The sequence below is a fragment of the Oncorhynchus mykiss genome, chromosome 12, assembly GCF_057628025.1.
Source record: "Oncorhynchus mykiss isolate SJ-2025 chromosome 12, ASM5762802v1, whole genome shotgun sequence".
Taxonomy (NCBI): domain Eukaryota; kingdom Metazoa; phylum Chordata; class Actinopteri; order Salmoniformes; family Salmonidae; genus Oncorhynchus; species Oncorhynchus mykiss.
Window position 1 is genome coordinate 5998807 of NC_143033.1, and position 8481 is coordinate 6007287.

Here is an 8481-nt window from a genome sequence, read left to right on the forward strand (position 1 = left end):
GGCTCCGGCAGCGGCGCCGGACAGGCGGGAGGCTCCGGCAGCGGCGCCGGACAGGCGGGAGGCTCCGGCAGAGGCGCCGGACAGGCGGGAGGCTCCGGCAGAGGCGCCGGACAGGCGGGAGGCAGCGGCGCCGGACAGGCGGGAGGCTCCGGCAGCGGCGCCGGACAGGCGGGAGGCTCCGGCAGAGGCGCCGGACAGGCGGGAGACTCCGGCAGAGGCGCCGGACAGGCGGGAGACTCCGGCAGAGGCGCCGGACAGGCGGGAGACTCCGGCAGAGGCGCCGGACAGGCGGGAGACTCCGGCAGAGGCGCCGGACAGGCGGGAGACTCCGGCAGCGCTGGACAGGAGGAAGCCCCTGTAAGGATGGGCCGGAGAGACAGCCTGGTACGGGGGGCTGCCACCGGAGGGCTGGTGCGTGGAGGTGGTGACGGATAGACCGGACCGTGAAGGCGTACTGGAGATCTTGAGAGCAGGGCTGGCACCAACCGCCCTGGCTGGATCTTCACCCTAGCCCGGCAGATGTGGGGAGCTGGGATGTAGCGCACCGGGCTAAGCACGCGTACTGGGGACACCGTGCGCACAACTGCATAACACGGTGCCTGACCAGCACCACGCCCGCCACAGTTAGCACTGCTAGGAGCACTGTAGTGCTGAGATGGCACAGGACGTGCAAGGCTAGGGAGATGCACAGGAGGCCTGGTGCGTGAGGCTGGCACAGTCTTCACCAGACCCCTCGCTCGTACCTCAGGATGAGTATGGAGAGCTGACCCCGGTGCCATTAAATCCCTGACACGCTCCGTCGGGCGAATGTCGTGCCTCATGCACCAAACCAGCAAGTCCCTCATATCACTCTCCTCCAATTTCCCCATTAACTCCTTCACAGTCTCTGCTTCGCTCACCTCCAACACCAGCTCTGGTTCTGAGCTCCTCCTTGGCTCCTCACGATAAACGGGGGGAGTTGGCTCAGGTCTGACTCCTGACTCTGCCACACTCCCCCTGTGCCCCCCCCCAAGAAATTTTTGGGGCTGACTCTCGGGCTTCCGTCCGCGCCGCCGTGCTTGCTTCTCAGAATGCCGCCTCTCTGCTTTTGCTGCCTCCAGCTCGGCCTTGGGGCGGCAATATTCTCCTGGCTTAGCCCAGGGTCCTCTCCCGTCGAGGATTTCCTCCCATGTCCAGAATTCCTTACTACGTATCTCTTGCTGCCGCTGTTGCTTCTCCTGCTGCTCCTGCCTGTTGACACGCTGCTTGGTCCTGTTGTGGTGGGTGATTCTGTAAGGGCGTTCGTCTGTAGGAGGAAGAGAAGCGGACCAAAGCGCAGCGTGGTGGTTATTCATGTTTTAATAAATCACTACACATGAACAAACTAACAAAAACAAGAAATGTGAAAACGCAAAACAGTCCTATCCTGTGACACCAAACACAGTGACAGGAACAATCACCCACAAACACACAGTGAAACCCAGGCTACCTAAGTATGATTCTCAATCAGAGACAACTAATGACACCTGCCTCTGATTGAGAACCATACTAGGCCGAAAACATAGAAATGCCCCAAAACATAGAAAAACAAACATAGACTGCCCACCCCAACTCACGCCCTGACCATACTAAATAAATACAAAACAACAGAAATAGAGGTCAGAACGTGACAATATTCTATTCTATATTCTATTCTATTTTCAATTACATTTTATATTCCATTATATTCAAAATTATATTATATTCTATATTCTATTCTATATTATATTTATATTCAAAGCTATTTTATTTTGTATTTTTTATTTTTTTTAGCCCTTTTTCTCCCCAATTTCGTGGTATCCAATTGTTGTAGTAGCTACTATCTTGTCTCATTGCTACAACTCCCGTACGGGCTCGGGAGAGACGAAGGCTGAAAGTCATGCGTCCTCCGATACACAACCCAACCAAGCCGCACTGCTTCTTAACACAGCGCGCATCCAACCCGGAAGCCAGCCGCACCAATGTGTCGGAGGCTACACCGTGCACCTGGCAACCTTGGCTAGCGCGCACTGCGCCCGGCCCGCCACAGTAGTCGCTGGTGCGCGATGAGACAAGGAGATCCCTACCGACCAATCCCTCCCTAACCCGGATGACGCTAGGCCAATTGTGCCTCGCCCCACGGACCTCCCGGTCGCGGCCGGTTACGACAGAGCCTGGGCGCGAACCCAGGGACTCTGATGGCACTTAACCACTGCGCCACCCGGGAGGCCCCAATGCTAATTTATATTCCATTAACCCTAACCCCAAAATGATATTCTATACAATGTTCTATATTCTAATTTATATTCCATTATATTCAAAATTATATTCTATACTCTGTTCTATATTCTAATTTATATTCTATTATATTCTAAATTATATTCTATACTCTGTTCTGTATTCTAATTTATATTCCATTATATTCTAAATTATATTCTATACTCTGTTCTATATTCTAATTTATATTCCATTATATTCTAAATTATATTCTATACTCTGTTCTATATTCTAATTTATATTCCATTATATTCTAAATTATATTCTATACTCTGTTCTATATTCTAATTTATATTCCATTATATTCTAAATTATATTCTATACTCTGTTCTATTTTCTAATTTATATTCCATTATATTCTAAATTATATTCTATACTCTGTTCTATTTTCTAATTTATATTCCATTATATTCTAAATTATATTCTATACTCTGTTCTGTATTCTAATTTATATTCCATTATATTCTAAATTATATTCTATACAATGTTCTATATTCTAATTTATATTCCATTATATTCTAAATTATATTCTATACTCTGTTCTGTATTCTAATTTATATTCCATTATATTCTAAATTATATTCTATACTCTGTTCTATATTCTAATTTATATTCCATTATATTCTAAATTATATTCTATACTCTGTTCTGTATTCTAATTTATATTCCATTATATTCTAAATTATATTCTATACAATGTTCTATATTCTAATTTATATTCCATTATATTCTAAATTATATTCTATACTCTGTTCTATTTTCTAATTTATATTCCATTATATTCTAAATTATATTCTATACTCTGTTCTATATTCTAATTTATATTCCATTATATTCTAAATTATATTCTATACTCTGTTCTATTTTCTAATTTATATTCCATTATATTCTAAATTATATTCTATACTCTGTTCTATATTCTAATTTATATTCCATTATATTCTAAATTATATTCTATACTCTGTTCTGTATTCTAATTTATATTCCATTATATTCTAAATTATATTCTATACTCTGTTCTGTATTCTAATTTATATTCCATTATATTCTAAATTATATTCTATACTCTGTTCTATATTCTAATTTATATTCCATTATATTCTAAATTATATTCTATACTCTGTTCTATTTTCTAATTTATATTCCATTATATTCTAAATTATATTCTATACTCTGTTCTATTTTCTAATTTATATTCCATTATATTCTAAATTATATTCTATACTCTGTTCTATATTCTAATTTATATTCCATTATATTCTAAATTATATTCTATACTCTGTTCTATATTCTAATTTATATTCCATTATATTCTAAATTATATTCTATACTCTGTTCTATATTCTAATTTATATTCCATTATATTCTAAATTATATTCTATACTCTGTTCTATATTCTAATTTATATTCCATTATATTCTAAATTATATTCTATACTCTGTTCTATATTCTAATTTATATTCCATTATATTCTAAATTATATTCTATACTCTGTTCTATTTTCTAATTTATATTCCATTATATTCTAAATTATATTCTATACTCTGTTCTATATTCTAATTTATATTCCATTATATTCTAAATTATATTCTATACTCTGTTCTATATTCTAATTTATATTCCATTATATTCTAAATTATATTCTATACTCTGTTCTATATTCTAATTTATATTCCATTATATATCCTGTTCTATATTCTAGTCCATATTCTATTCTTTTATATTCTATATTCTATTCTATATTAAATTCTATTCAATGCTATACTCAATTCTATATTCTAGTCTATATTCCATTCTATGTTCTATGTTATATTCTAAATTCCATTCTATTTTAATGTATGCTCTATTCTATACTCTATTTTATACTCTATTCTATATTATATTCAATTCTACTCTCCTGTAGGAGTCTGTTTCTGACCGTTTGAGCAGACACATGCACATTTGTGGCCTGCTGGAGGTCATTTTGCAGGGCTCTGGCAGTGCTCCTCCTGCTCCTCCTTGCACAAAGGCGGAGGTAGCGGTCCTGCTGCTGGGTTGTTGCCCTCCTACGGCCTCCTCCACGTCTCCTGATGTACTGGCCTGTCTCCTGGTAGTGCCTCCATGCTCTGGACACTACGCTGACAGACACAGCAAACCTTCTTGCCACAGCTCACATTGATGTGCCATCCTGCATGAGCTGCACTACCTGAGCTACTTGTGTGGGTTGTAGACTCCGTCTCATGCTACCACTAGAGAGAAAGCAGCGCCAGCATTCAAAAGTGACCAAAACATCAGCCAGGAAGCATAGGTACTGAGAAGTGGTCTGTGGTCACCACCTGCAGAACCAACTCCTTTATTGGGGGTGTCTTGCTAATTGCCTATAATTTCCATCTGTTGTCTATTCCATTTGCACAACAGCATGTGAAATTTATTGTCAATCAGTGTTGCCTCCTAAGTGGACAGTTTGATTTCACAGAAGTGTGATTGACTTGGAGTTACATTGTGTTGTTTAAGTGTTCCCTTTATTTTTCTGAGCAGTGTATATTATATTCTGTACTTTATTCTATAGTGTATTCTTATTCTATAATATATTCCATTATATTCTATATTCTATTCTATTCTATTCTATACTCTATTCAATATATTACAATGTTCATTTCTCTACCATAAGCCGCCTCCAGTGTCGTTTTAGAGAATTTGTCAGTACGTCCAACCGGCCTCACAACATCAGACCACGTGTAACCACGCCAACCCAGAACCCTCCATATTCCAGCTTCTTCTTCACCTGTGAGATCAACTGAGACCAGCCACCCGAACATCGGATCTCACTTGAGGAGTATTTCTGTCTGTAATAAAGCCATTTTGTGAGGGAAAAACTCACTCTGATTGGCTGCGCCTGGCTTCCCCAGTGGGTAGGCCCTTAGCAGAGTGTTTGATGGGAGATGGAATGTGAGGCAGGGATCTAAGACCACAGGACAGCGTGGGAGTACATTCCTTTTCAATTCAGAGGAATAAATTCCAATAAACGAATTGATAATTGTTTAAAATGCACAAATAAACGAAATCATGTGTTGAATTGACTTGAGAGTTAAATGGAACTACAACACACTATAAAAATGTTTAGATGAAATAGTATTACAATAGCATTGTTACGCTGTGGAAGCAAAGCAATGAACTGAGGAAAAGCAATAACATGCTGTTAATTTGTTCTTATACAGCATCAGTTGTCCCTGATGGATTAAATGTCTTGGGAGAGTCAGCCAGGCTGCTAACCAGATATGACACAAATAACACAATGCATAATTGTTATTTCCAACGCAAATTTAATCGCTTGCCGATTTAGAGGAGTTTCTATAGGCAACTGGAAATGACAGGGAAAGAAGAATGGCACGATCGCCACAGAGAGACTAGACTACCTCTACCACCACACAGACAACCTCTACCACCACAGAGACAACCTCTATCACCACACAGAGCCTAGACTACCTCTATAACCAAACAGAGACTACCTCTATCACCAAACAGAGACTACCTCTATCACCACACAGAGACTACCTCTATCATCACACAGAGACTACCTCTATCATCACACAGAGACAACCTCTATCACCAAACAGAGACTACCTCTATCACCACACAGAGACAACCTCTATCACCACACAGAGACTACCTCTATCACCACACAGAGACTACCTCTATAACCACACAGAGATTACCTCTATAACCAAACAGAGACTACCTCTATCACCACACAGAGACTAGACTACCTCTATCACCACACAGAGACGACCTATATCACCACATAGAGACAACCTATATCACCACACAGAGACTAGACAACCTATATCACCACACAGAGACTACACAACCTATATCACCACACAGAGACTACCTCTATCCCCACACAGAGACTACCTCTATCACCACACAGAGACTACCTCTATCACCACACAGAGACTACCTCTATCACCACACAGAGACTACCTCTATAACCACACAGAGACTAGACTACCTCTATCACCACACAGAGACTACCTCTATCCCCACACAGAGACTACCTCTATCACCACACATAGACTACCTCTATCACCACACATAGACTACCTCTATCCCCACACAGAGACTAGACAACCTCTATCACCAAACAGAGACTACCTCTATCACCAAACAGAGACTACCTCTATCACCACACAGAGACTACCTCTATCACCACACAGAGACTACCTCTATAACCACACAGAGACTAGACTACCTCTATCACCACACAGAGACTACCTCTATCCCCACACAGAGACTACCTCTATCACCACACATAGACTACCTCTATCACCACACAGAGACTACCTCTATCCCCACACAGAGACTACCTCTACCACCACACATAAACTACCTCTATCACCACACAGAGACTACCTCTATCACCACACAGAGACTACCTCTATCACCACACAGAGACTACCTCTACCACCACACAGAGACTAGACTACCTCTACCACCACACAGAGACTAGACAACCTCTATCACCACACAGAGACTACCTCTACCACCACACAGAGACTATACAACCTCTATCACCACACAGAGACTATACAACCTCTATCACCACACAGAGACTACCTCTATCACCACACAGAGACTACCTCTATCATCACACAGAGACAACCTCTATCATCACACAGAGACAACCTCTATCACCAAACAGAGACTAGACAACCTCTATCACCAAACAGAGACAACCTCTATCACCACACAGAGACTACCTCTATCACCACACGGAGACTACCTCTATCACCACACGGAGACTACCTCTATCCCCACACAGAGACAACCTCTATCACCACACAGGGACTACCTCTATCACCACACACAGAGACTACCTCTATCATCACACAGAGACAACCTCTATCATCACACAGAGACAACCTCTATCACCAAACAGAGACTACCTCTATCACCACACAGAGACTACCTCTATCACCACACAGAGACTACCTCTATCACCACACAGAGACTACCTCTATCACCACACAGAGACAACCTCTATCACCAAACAGAGACAACCTCTATCACCACACAGAGACTACCTCTATCACCACACAGAGACTACCTCTATCACCACACAGAGACTACCTCTATCACCACACAGGGATGGGAAGGTGACAATTAATCTTAATGGTTGTACAGTCGTCTCAAATAAAACTGTGAAGAACCTCGGCGTTACTCTGGAGCCTGATCTCTCTTTTGAAGAACATATCAAGACCATTTCAAGGACAGCTTTTTTCCATCTACGTAACATTGCAAAAATCAGAAACTTTCTGACCAAAAATGATGCAGAAAAATTAATCCTTGCTTTTGTCACTTCTAGGTTAGACTACTGCAATGCTCTACTTTCCGGCTACCCGGATAAAGCACTAAATAAACTTCAGTTAGTGCTAAACACCACTGCTAGAATCCTGACTAGAACCAATAGATTTGATCATATTACTCCAGTGCTAGCCTCCCTACACTGGCTTCCTGTCAAGGCAAAGGCTGATTTCAAGGATTTACTGCTAACCTACAAAGCACTACATGGTGTCACGTTCGTCATAGCGATGAGGCGCAGCGTGATTTGAATACATCTTCTTTAATGAAGGAAGAACACTGAACAAACTATACAAAAACAAACAAAAACTAACGTGAAGCTATATAGAAAAAATGCAGACACATGCAACTAATACATAGACAATCACCCACGAATTACCCGAGGAATATGGCTGTCTGAATATCGTTCCCAATCAGAGACAACGATAAACAGCTGCCTCTAATTGAGAACCATTCTAGGCAACCATAGACATACATAACACCTAGACCAGACAAAACACGTAAATCATCCTCGTCACACCCTGACCTAACCAAAATAATAAAGAAAACAAAGATAACTAAGGTCAGGGCGTGACACATGGGCTCCTACCTAATTCTCTGATTTGGTTCTGTCATACATACCTCTATATACGCTATGGTTACAAGACGCAGGCCTCCTTATTGTCCCTAGAATTTCTAAGCAAACAGCTGGAGGCAGGGCATTCTCCTATAGAGCTCCATTTTTATGGAATGGTCTGCCTACCCGTGTGAGAGACGCAAACTCGGTCTCAACCTTTAAGTCCTTACTGAAAACTCATCTCTTCAGTAGGTCAAATGATTGAGTGTAGTCTGGCCAAGGAGTGGGAAGGTGAACGGAAAGGCTCTGGA